The following is a 12,849-nucleotide window of genomic DNA, read 5'->3' on the forward strand; positions in this document are numbered from 1 at the left end:
TTTGAAGTTAAGTAATGATATACAAAGTTTTAAACGAATTGCAGCTTTGTAAAATGTGGTGACCTTGAATTTTTATTTTGAAGGTCGTTATTTCTTAAGACATTGACATTCATTTGTATTTAATGTATTATACGTATATTTTCATTTTATTTGTTCAACTTTTATACCACAAAATGTTTAGCTAACAAACACTGAAAACTTCATATTTGTTAGCCTCTATAATATAGATTAACATATTTTCTTGCTTTTTATCTATTTCATAAAGCATCGACGATAATTTACTTTTTGAATTTAAATAAAATTGTAAACCTGATTTCCACTATAAAATGGTCGAGTTAATATCTGAGATTATTAAAGTGGTTTCAGTTGTATCCTAGGTTATTACCTTACCGTATTTTTCACAACATTTAATGCTCTTAAAAAAATATTTTAGAAATAATAAAAGCCCCATGAATTACTTCTATTGTATTAGAACAAATGTAGGACAAATACTGCAATTCTTTTGGATCGAAGCGATCTAGTTGAAGTCAAATATTTGCCGTTCCCGTAAATAAATGCACTATAACATTGACGTTAAAGAACGGAGCAAACTCAGCTAGAGACATGCTTAAACTATTTACAATTAAGTATTTTGATGAATTTAAAAGATAACTTAATTATATTTAACAAATAATGACTTATGACACATTTTATCATCGTTTGTTTACGTTTTTTTGTTTTGAAGACTTTCGGTTTAACATTCCTGCATTAAATACCTATATTCTTACGTCATCGTTCAATGACTTCGTGGAACTCATTCATAAAAACGTAGGAGTCATAACGCATTAGTCGATACAATACATATATATGTTACCACGGGTGTGTACTCAAAGCGTTTGAATAACGTCATATTAGAATCGAAGTTATAAGTTTAGATATGAAACTGATTGGCTGTATATGTATTATCCCTTATTTCAAGTTTAGCTTTTTATGTGATTTGGTCTTCCAACTGTTTTGATTTGAGCGGTACGTCACTAATAAGTCTTGCGTAAAAGAAGCAAGCGTCTGGCTTACCAAATTATGAACGTGTTATCTTTCAATTTTTTTCGTATTCAAAATCAACCGCAAATTTGAATGCCATTTCCCTTAATCTATAGATTCCAATTTCGTTCGAACTTGCTTCAGTTGCTTTATTCAGTCAAATAACATCGGACATCAAGTTACAAAGAAACCCATGAAAATAGTTTTACCCAAGCCTAGTTTTCATGTGTTTATCCTATGTAGACAAAAAAACATTTCAGTTTTGTCTTGTGTGGTTTCTATCTTTAAAATATAACTTAATGAGTACAGTCCAGAAATAAGAGAACCGTGAATCCGTTAATTTTAGGACAATTTGTCTCGACTAGGGTTGGTAAGAGCCTGTAATGTAGATGAGGTGTATTTTGTGGAAAATGGTATGATATTTAATTCTTTAAGAGTGTAACTCAAAGACATGTTCACCACATACTTTACAGATTTTACAAAACATAAGTGGCTTGCATTTTTAATGTCATCGAGTTACTGATAGATTTATTATATAAATATATGTGGTAAAATTATATGGTTGATTTCATGCTTTACATTGATTACGTGATTGATTTTAATTCTATATCCGGTTTTAATAATTAAAAAAAAGTTTTCGTGAAATTTAATTCAATTTATTCATAATACACCCGGTTAGATAGTATACAAGGTATAATATAGTAGAAATTTACTTGCGAATACTGAATATTTATATGTGTACTTTATATATGTATCCAATATCACATGATCTTGAGACTTCTATCCATTCATCAGACTTAACAACTATGAAATAAATTTCAATATTATTTAGCCTTATATACCGTTTTACGTACTATATATTTGTTATTAAACGATACTTTCCATAGTTTTACTTTCGAGTCAAACTGTGAGGCCTTTTGTTTTGGACACAGGTTTACGACACTATACTTAAAATGCAGTTTGACCGAGTTAATTTATTTTACTTGTTTAATCGACACAAAACAAGGATTACTTATATCCAGGTCTATACTTTTTCAACTACCAAATATGTGTTCGTGTTTAGTAAAAGACTTGTCTGGTTATAAAACCAGGGCTTATTCATCGTTTTGTACACGAGGAAATGTCTATTCCAAAACAGGAATATTACAGTTGGTTTTCATTCGGTTAATGTTTTTGAACCTCTGATATAGCCACTTTTTGGTAGGAGTCTTTTCGGTTTGAATTTTCCCAGGAATTTTGTTTCGTTTGTTCTTTTTATTCTTTTTAAATTATCTTTAAAAGATTAATTGGCTCATCATTTTCATAAAAAAATCCTGCTTGCATTCTTGATTTTCCATTATTTTATAGAATAAAAGTTGAACAATAACGAAATATGACGATCAACGCAAAATAAACACTCACGACAGTTAATTTTGATATCGGTATTGTGGTTAGAAGGTGTTATGCCTTGTCCTTGACATCAAAATTAACTTTAGCAGATTTGTTTTTGTTGATAATCCTTTCAGAAGTTGTGGGATAGAGCGTTACAATCAATTAAACGCCATATAGAAAAGAACCTCCATGCCAGTAAAAGATAAGTTAATTAGTTATTATAATGTTGTATACAAAGTATAATATACACTGTATAACTTAACTTAAACCTACTTATGGGTTAAAATTTTCATTATACAATTTAGATTGTTTTGGTTCCTTGCATCGGTGGTCACTAGGCATTATATTTTTCAATTTTGACAAATTAATTATCTACTGAATTAAAATCGCGTGTGTTATCGTTCAATCGGAAACGGGAACTTATAATAATGTAATTAAAGGTGATAAGATAATTCAGTCATAACGTCTCATTCATATTAAGTCAGTTCGTATATATATATGCATGAAAAAAGTAAAAAAAACAAAAGTGCCAAACACCGAGGTATATACCAAACGGGAAGTCCCTTAGCAAATGACAAAATGAAATTATGTAGAAAAGGGTGGACTAGACATGGTATTATAGCTATATAACCCTCTTTGTTGTATGACAGTCGCATAAAATTCGATTATTCACTTATTAAAAAATCTTCTACAAGAGATCAATTGACATCCATGTAACAAACCAAATTTCAGAGGACCACCTTAAACACTGAGCAAAACCCCCGATGCATGTCAAGCTATAAAAGATCACACATGGCAAATATAAAACGAATTGAAAAAGAAAATTAACGGCATCATATATGTAAAACCAAATTACCGATAAACAAATAGAATATAAAGCAACACAATACAACCACTATAATTCAGGCACCCGACTTGCAAAAAGCACATGCAAATTTCGCCGGTGTTAAACATGTTTACGACTGCTAAACCGCCACTTACATAGGACAGTTTAGTAACATCACCAAAGCAAGAACAAATCATCACGAATCAACTTTAAAAGTTTTGACTCATCATTTTGACAAAAAACATAAAAAACACAACAAGCAATAAGAAACAATTGTGGACTCATTATTTTCTGTACATAAACATTACATTGTTTTTGTAGTACATTCATTAGTTTTGTTTAAATTATTTACATGCACAAGAACGAAGTTCCAATGGGTCACAAAATTCTTGAATAACAATCTTCAATACGGCTCAACATCATATATTTCTTTTGTTGATTTCTTTTTCTTTATTGTTTCTATTTTGCTTTCAATAGATTCAGAAGAAAACCTTAATGATATTTAAATGGCTTCGACTTGTAAATGCCACACGAGCATTTCTTCTCTAAATGACTCATTAGTGCCGCTCTGATGAAAAACGAAGAGCGCTGAGGAGAAACAATTTCATAAGGTTATACCGAATACAGATAAGACAATCTTTTCCTTTGGGGTAAAAAGCCCGAGTCTTTCCAATAAATTTATCAAACAGTAAATTTATAGATATACCTATGGCAAAAAAAGTTTGTGTCAACATAGAAGTCCTGACTACTGGAATAAAACTATGTTTAATTTCAATGTTTTTGTATGTCCTGTTAAAACACAAATAATTGCATGCAAAATCACTATACAATTAACATTGTTTCATTCCACTGTTAAACGTTCTCTAACATCTTCAAACTTCCAATTCATTTCACTTGACTGACTGCTAATTACTTTAATTGTTTTTAAATTGAATGTTATCAATTATTTAAAATATGGCTTCAAACCATTTCATCTAACCAATTTTTAATTTTATCTTGATTTAAATGATTCATGCAAAAACAAAACATTACATGTTGCACAATGTGATTTTATAGCTTAACACTTCAGGTCCTTGATAACTGTTGTTTGAATGTTTTAAATGTTTACAACATTTTCAAGCATCCCAAAAATTACCCGGATTTGGTTTTGCTTTAAAAAAATTATGACTACTGAGCAGAAGTGAACTGATGTTGCCTTAATTTCTGTAATTGAAGCTATCAGTTTTATAAATAAAAGCACAAGTTCCCATATAATCTCCAAATGTTCATATGTATCTATGTCTACATATATTTATATTTACAAAGCGTAGCAAACTTGTGTGAATTCTCGTGTCAGGTCAAAGTTGTGGAAATATTGTATGGTTATTTCTATATTTAATAAAGATATGTTTACACTCGGATCTTTAATTCAAGCGAAGTGTTATTCAATTAGTAAATAATAAGGGTAATTCATGCACAAACCTTTTTATACATTGAAAGCATATCCTTGAACTATGTATTCAATGTTATGAGAAAAATAGTTCAACTGTGGATTGATATATGCACTATTCTGAAAGTTATACTCAAAATATTTTTTGGCTCACAGAATAATTGTGAAAAGAATTTAACTTATATATACCGAAACTATGTATATTTTAATACCTTATTTATTTTTACAGTTTCTGTTTACATTTATCTATGAGATTCAAAAACACGAACAATCAATTTCAGAATTTTTGCCTAAATCATTTAAGGAATGTCCATTTAAATGAGTCAATAATGAGATAAGAAGGTAATGAAGTAAACAATTGAACGTTGCAGCAACTGGTTACGTCTTTTATTCATTATTTTAATTAAATACGTCCTAAAATAAAAATGAAATATCTCATTATTTAGCAGCAATTTTGTCCTGTTGGTGAGACGAGAAAATACTTGAAGCAAGAATCTTCTATTTACTAACTATATTTGTATTCACCTTCTTATGAGTCAGATAATCAATTTATTTCCTTTAAAAGTTACCTCCTTTTTTTTAATGTGCATGGGCATTTTCACTTGAGAACAGGTACCATGCCATACATTTGCTTGTGCAAATGAGTACTTTAAAATGCACATTTCATACATGTAGATGTAGAAAGTGATATTAGTGAAAATATTTTCAACTTTACAAAATTATTTTTATATAATTTATAATTGAACCAATTTTTAAAAATATTTTGCTAATGGTTAGACATTGTCACAGTTGTGTACATTTCAAGTATTAAAAGCAACTCGGAGAAATGGTCATCTTGCTACTTTCCATTTATTCTCATCTATTAAAGTTAGCATGCTCACACATGGAACGATTTGAATTAATACATTATATAAAACTTTGACCTAAATCTTAGTTTTTGGCATTTTGGGTCCTCAATGCTCTTCAACTTTGTGCTTGTTGGGCTTTATAACTATTTTGCTCTGAGCGTCACTGATGAGTCTTATGTAGACGAAACGCGCGTCTGGCGTATTAGATTATAATCCTGTTACCTTTGATAACTATAAGCAAGTGAGGACATAATTACTCAAATCAGAAAACCATTGATCCGCACGTCTTACTGACTATGAGTTGCATCAACATTTCGTCTTGAAAAATAGTCATATGAATATACCTTCGCTCCGATCCAAAAACGTGTAGCTTCCAAGGATGTAGACATAGCAATAAGCTTCTACAAAGAACTGTGTGGGTTTTGTTGTTGTTTTTGTAGTAGAGGAGAAACATGCACAAGATAAACAGTCTCAGGAGATATAATTCTTACGAAGAATATGTTTGGATTAATTCCAAACGCTCATTAACTGCAGGATACAACATATCAAAGTATATACCGCAAAATGAAAATTACACGAAAAAAAATAGAGAAAAAAAATTAGTTTGACATTTAAAGATTTCCGCGATCACCTTATTTTGCATTTTTATTATTTTGAAAAAGATTAAGTAAAGTCGAAGATTTGTTCTTACGTAGGTCTTTTTATTTAAAGAAAATAATAGTAATTTCTTCAAGACAAGAAAACGTGATGCAAAAAGTGCATTCATTACTTTTGGCTCTTTTTAAAACGTACTTAAACATAATATAAAATTTTCAGCTTAAACTATGTGATATTTTAGAGTCACCTTTTTCTATATAGATCTTAGGTTTAGATACTAAAAAATGTAAAGAAAATTATGCAGTTATCTCGCAATATTATAAAAAGATCCCATGTGTTTATACACAAACACACAACTATATGGGAAATGAAGGATATATTTGCTGCAAGTTTTTAGTGATACTTCGAATGTTGAACTTGAACAAATAAATACAAAACCAACGTAAGTAATCAGGACTATTGCATAAATTATTGTATTCATTACATATGATATATGTTCATAATTAGTTTTATTACATCTATTTGTATATGATATTTGCATTTTCATTTGAATACATATTACTGTAAACATATTTTATTTTAGAAATCGTTATACATGTTATGTATATATATACATATATAGCTACAAGGGTAAAGTCATAAATACGAAATATACAAAATATTCAATAATTGGGATTAGGAAACAAGAGCAGTACTCTTATATAAATCCGTCTCCATGAATTTGAAAATAAAATTACAAGCTATGAATACATGCTGAATATATATTGAAATCCAATTTATGTGTCTGAGAATTTTTCTTATTGATTTGATCTTGAACTTGAACCTTAAGCACTTTTGTATCAGTTTTTATTCATTCATCTGTCTTTTCCGTCAACATAATTTCGTTTATCTATGGCAGCTAATCCTTGTACCATACAGTGTAACATAAATATATACAATAAACCTTGATCAATTTAAATCACCAACCCAGGCAGTACAAATAACTGAATTATAACCCAATATGATCACTGAAGCATTTTGATTAGCAAAATTGTGTTGACAAACTGTCTAGGAACTCTCTCAGGAAAATTTGACATAAGGTATATTTGGATTAAGGTAAAAAAAACTGTTTCATTTTTTTTTTACATCATCTGTTTCAACTGTTTTGATGAAGTTGAATCCAGAAAAGCGCTTCAGATGCAGTTAATTTCATTTTGTTAATGCTACACTATAAGTTGAAAATGAAAATTAAGCAGATATATTCCAGTTATAGTTCATTTGAGTCCTATAATTCACAATAATTCACAATAATCACGGTATTTGCATTGAATATCTATACAAACTCTCGTAATTTTTTCCTAAATCAATTAAAAAGTTGTTTGATCTGTCCTTTGTTAAAACTTTCTTAGCATGATAAAGAATGGTTAAAGAGCCAATGGATACACCGTCACAACCACTGGTCATGTGTTATATTGCTAATATAATTTTAGAACAATTATTCAACTATAAATAAGTAGAATATTATTATCAGTATATTTAGTAGACTAAATAAATATGTACAAATATCATTATGGTTCTTGTTATTTTCTTTTGTCGTTTAATGCTATATAAATTCCCTTCTCTAATTAAACAGATAACAGTAGAGGTTTGACTACAAGCCAATTTCATTATGTCCATATATCTTTGATGTCCGAAAATTTGTTACACACAAGGAGAGTTTTGTTTTTAAAAAAAAATCAGTGACGCCCGAATAAAAGAATTAATAAAGACAACCCCGACCCCACCCATTTATTGCCATAATTATAACTTTAATGTTCTACGCTCTCTGCGATGCAAACAGTTTATGAGAGCTATCCAACAGCGCTCTGATTAATTTCACACACCCTCGCCTCTCTTTTAACATTTTTGATTCTTGCTGAGTAATGAGTGAAAGTTATCGAGTGTGTTTTTTTCTTTGTATAAACATTTTTAAATCTAAAGCATCAGTAACTAATCATTTTGACATTTGAACCTGAACATTTTTCATTCATGTCTAAACTGTTTTCTGGTATTCAATTTGATAATTTATTCATATTTATTGTAGTGTATTGCTATTTGTAGGGAATTAATATGTCTTTGATTGTCGTATAATTTAAAATAGATTTGTATATTGGTATAGTATAAGTGTATATGGGGACCAAAGTATTTGGCATTCACATAGTATATATTACATAATAAAGATACCACAACTAATGATGTATGAGATATTTAGGTTGTTGCACCTTAACTTGTTGACGCGGAAATGAGTTCACTTCCGTAAAAGCTTATTAATCAACTTCGTTTTACGGCATTCGTCTCAACTCGGCCGATTCCGTACCCTCATCTAAGAGTAGCGGATTCTACCGAGGATTGCCGAATGCGTTTTACGGGACTTTACAGAAAGTGATATAACAAAATACCGATCTCCAAAGAAAATTCAAAACAGAAAGCTTTTTATCAGATGGCGAATTCATGGCTGATCTTTATGCACTAATTTTATTACATTGCTCCTTCATAAGTTAAAAACAAAATCATTCTCATGTATAAAAGAATTCTAAAAATGTTCCTACTTCAACTGCTATATAATGGCTCGTAACGTAGTCCTCCTTAATTTATTATATAAGTGTGTATCAGCTGCCCGAAGTGTCTTCTGATGGACAGTTTTGGTATCTTCACTTCAAACTATAGGGTGATGATTTAATACATTATTCTGGTCATCTTTAAGTCTATTTTCCAGACTAACTAATAGTCTCCCTATTGAGTGAAACCTATACCTTGGAAACTTCCAATTGACTTTAAGTGACAATTATTTCTATCTAAATAATAACAAGAATGTGTCCATAGTACACGGATGCCCCACTCGCACTATAGTTTTCTAAGTTCGGCGGACTGTGAATTTGGGATAAAAACTCTAATCTGGCATTAAAACTAGAAAGATCATATCATAGGGAACATGTATACTAAGTTCAAGTTGATTGGACTTCAACTTCATCAAAAACTACCTTGACCAAAACCTTGAACCTAAAGCGGGACAAACGGACGAACAGACGAACAAACGGATGGACAAAGGAACGAACGGACCGACGGACGCACAGACAGAAAACATAATCCCCATAAATGTGGCATAAAAAGCGCAAATTGTTTGTTACCATTGAGCAAGAAAAAAAAGAATATAAGCGAAAACAATGATAATTGTTACAAAAAGGCGGAGATGTTCCCATTATAAACATAACAAATAATGACCAAACCATCATTATCTCAAAATTTAATTTATTTCATGACATTGATAATTCGATATTTGTCTTGGAAGACAATGATTGAGAGACATTACTCCAATGACAACAGTTTTATCACCAGCCCAGTAGTCAACACTTCGGTTTTGACATGAATATCAATAATGTGGTCATTTTTATAAGTTTCCTGTTTACAAAACTTTGAATTTTTCGAAAAAAACTAAGGATTTTCTTATCCCAGGCATAGATTACCTTAGCCGTATTTGACACAACTTTTTTTAATTTTGGATCCTCAATGCTTTTTAACTTTGTAATTGTTTGGCTTTATAAATATTTAGATATGAGCGTCACTGATGAGTCTTATGTAGACGAAACGCGAGTCTGGCGTACTAAATTATAATCCTGGTACCTTTGATAACTATTTACAGACATAAGGAAAATGAACAAATCACTTGTTTTAATTCGTCATTCCATGATTACGGCAAAAATAGTAATTATAAGAAATAAGTGTATCTATTATATTATCGTATAGGCTGGATGTAAAAGCTTTGAGATCGTGTGCAAATGATAACAATAAGCGACCGTTTCGCAAATGTTTCTTACAAAATGTGATTCGGCCAATACGTTTACACCTCAATAAAATTACTTACCCTAACATTACAATGTGTTTTTTTATTAAAATATACAACTGAGTGAACTTTTTCGATGACATCTTTATAAATCATAGATTTAACAATTAGGGTTTCTATCAACATGCAATGCATAACAATGGATACTTCAGTTTGCTTTATCTATTTACTTAGTCATATGACTCTACTCTATTTCAGGGGGACTTTGTTTTATTTCCACTTTCTTTTAGACCATAATAAAGAAAAACTTCGTCGGATAAGGGCCAAAATATTGGAGAACTGTTTAGATTATGAGTTTTTTAACGAGTGATAATTAAAATTCCATTTTCTTTTGAACAAAAAAAATGTTTTATCATTAGTGGGTTTTTTCGAGTTTAAAACAAGCTTCCCATATTTATTTTCAATTTTAAGATTGGTGTTATTCTAATTATTCACAACAGTTGTTTCTAAAATGCATGTATATATACTTGTAACCAGTTTCAGCCAAAAATCGAGAAAAAATTTTCTCATCACCGTTCCGCACTTATTCAAAACATATCTTAAATATATGCATAGTAAATTTTGTTACTTACTTGTGAAATAGTAATTTATTGGAACCACCCTTTTCTGAATATATTACCGAGCCCAAATCTATCTCATTAAAAAGAGTAAATACAGGTTTTGTAATATCAAAGTCACGATGATTAAATATTTTATAATCATGTGAAATTCTGCAATTATCTGTCATCAATGAAACGTGAACAGTTTAAAAATGATTGATCACGTTTAACTTGTTAAAAGTTAAAATCAAGTCGGTTAACATTCAACATTATTTATTATTTATCATCATAATATTCATTTACCAGTAACAATATTGTTGTATATAAGTATTTTTTGAGCATATAAAAAGATGTATTCATTAAATAATGTATACTCATTATCAAAGACTGAGAGAAATATTAATAACTATGTATTATACAGGTCGAGAACTCTAGATTTTCTGACGTCAGAATATATTTGCATAGTAATTTCCAAAACACAAGGCCAATATGGCCATGAAAAACTGACCAATCGACTCAATGAACTACAATGCATTGTGGGCTACTACGAGTAAACTACTACTTAAAACACGTGGAATTAGTGGGGAAACAGTCAATTAATATATTGTCTGGGACTCTCATTACCAAAGTTTTTATTCTGCAAATATATTTAATGTAAAATATATAACGTAATCTTCAATTTGCATGCTCAGATTAAAAAAATATTGTTTATTGGCTTCACGATTCGACTTTCTTTTTCGCCTTGCAAAATAGTTAAACCGGTTTTGTGCATTGTTTTGAATTGAACCTGCATTAATTTCACGACATGACACAGTGAAATATCCAATGAAGTGACCAGTAAGAAAATCATTTGAGCTCTTTTAAACCTGTATAATGTCATTGCAAAATCATTTCTGCCTAGAAAAACACGAAACTTTCATTGAAACACTTCTTTCTGTACTGAATGTGTATTTTTTTTTATCAAGACCAGAACTAATAGTAAGAACATCATAATATTCAGTATGCTAAAAAGAAGTGTTATGAAAGCGGCAGGGGCGGGTCCAGCCATTTTAAAAAGGGGGTCCTAACCCTGGACAAAAGGGGAGGGGGTTCCAACTACATGTCCCCATCCAAATGCACAGATCGTCCAAAAAAAGGGGGTCCATCCCCCGGAACCCCCGCCGCCCTGGATCCGCCGCTGAGCGGGTACGGTATATAGCTCAATACATTTGTTATAGATTCATCCATCGATAATATCCGTTTGTTGCTAATTTTATCAAAAAATATACCTCAGAGGTTTTTTATCGTTCGGCTGCTGTCCTGTTGACATATGTAAAATATCTCCAATATTCAAAGTCTCTGGATCATAGTGAGTGCCATATTGCTTATTATTTTTTTTCTAAAACGTGCTTTGTATATAGAAATAAGAAGATGAGGTATGAGTGCCAATTGAGACATCTTTCCAACAAAGACATAATTTAGTAAAGTAAGCAGTCATAGGTCCAATGCTGAAAAGTAAGCTATTAATGACCCAAAAATTACTTGTGTAAAACAATCCAAACACAAAAAACACAAAAAACAAAAAAAAAACGGCCCAATTAAATATATAAAAGGACAAGAAATCTATCCCATCAAAAAAAAATACATTGTATAGGAGCCTGTATTTCAGTGGTTGTCGTTTGTTTATGTGTTACATATTTGTTTTTCGTTCATTTTTTTTTTTATATAATTAAGGACGTTAGTTTTCTCGTTTGAACTGTTTTACATTGTCATATCGGGGACTTTTATAGCTGAATATGTGGTATGGGCTTTGCTCATTGTTGAAGGCCGTACGGTGATCTATAAATGTTCATTTCTGTGTCAGTTTGGTCTCTTGTGGACAGCTGTCTCATTGGCAATCATACCACATTTTCTTTTTTATTATAGATCCAACGCTGCAATTTTCACAAAATATATCAAATTTTCCACCTTGTCGCACATACATATGGATAAAACCATTACAGCTTATTTCCTAATGCATGTGGAGCAAAACTTTGGTTAGCTTGCTTGCTTTGTTTGTATATTGTACAAAATATAAAATATACAAGTTAAACTATGCCTATATACATATATTGTATAAAGATGTCAAACTAATTTTCAAAGCTTGCATAAACAACTATACAAACAAAGCAAGCAAGCCAACCAAAGTTTTACTTTGCAGGTTTAAGAAATCAGCTGTAATGATTTTATTCAGTCTGGCAAATGTCCGAGCCCGTTAAAAAAAGAACAAACTGAAACTACAGTTGCTGACTTCACTACCTTAAAAAAAGGGAACAGTTTGGAAGTCCCATATACTGAAATGTGACCAACAAAAATACTTATAGATTTTGTTAACACTGCCA

This window comes from Mytilus edulis, chromosome 11 (genome assembly GCF_963676685.1).
Source record: "Mytilus edulis chromosome 11, xbMytEdul2.2, whole genome shotgun sequence".
NCBI lineage: Eukaryota > Metazoa > Mollusca > Bivalvia > Mytilida > Mytilidae > Mytilus > Mytilus edulis.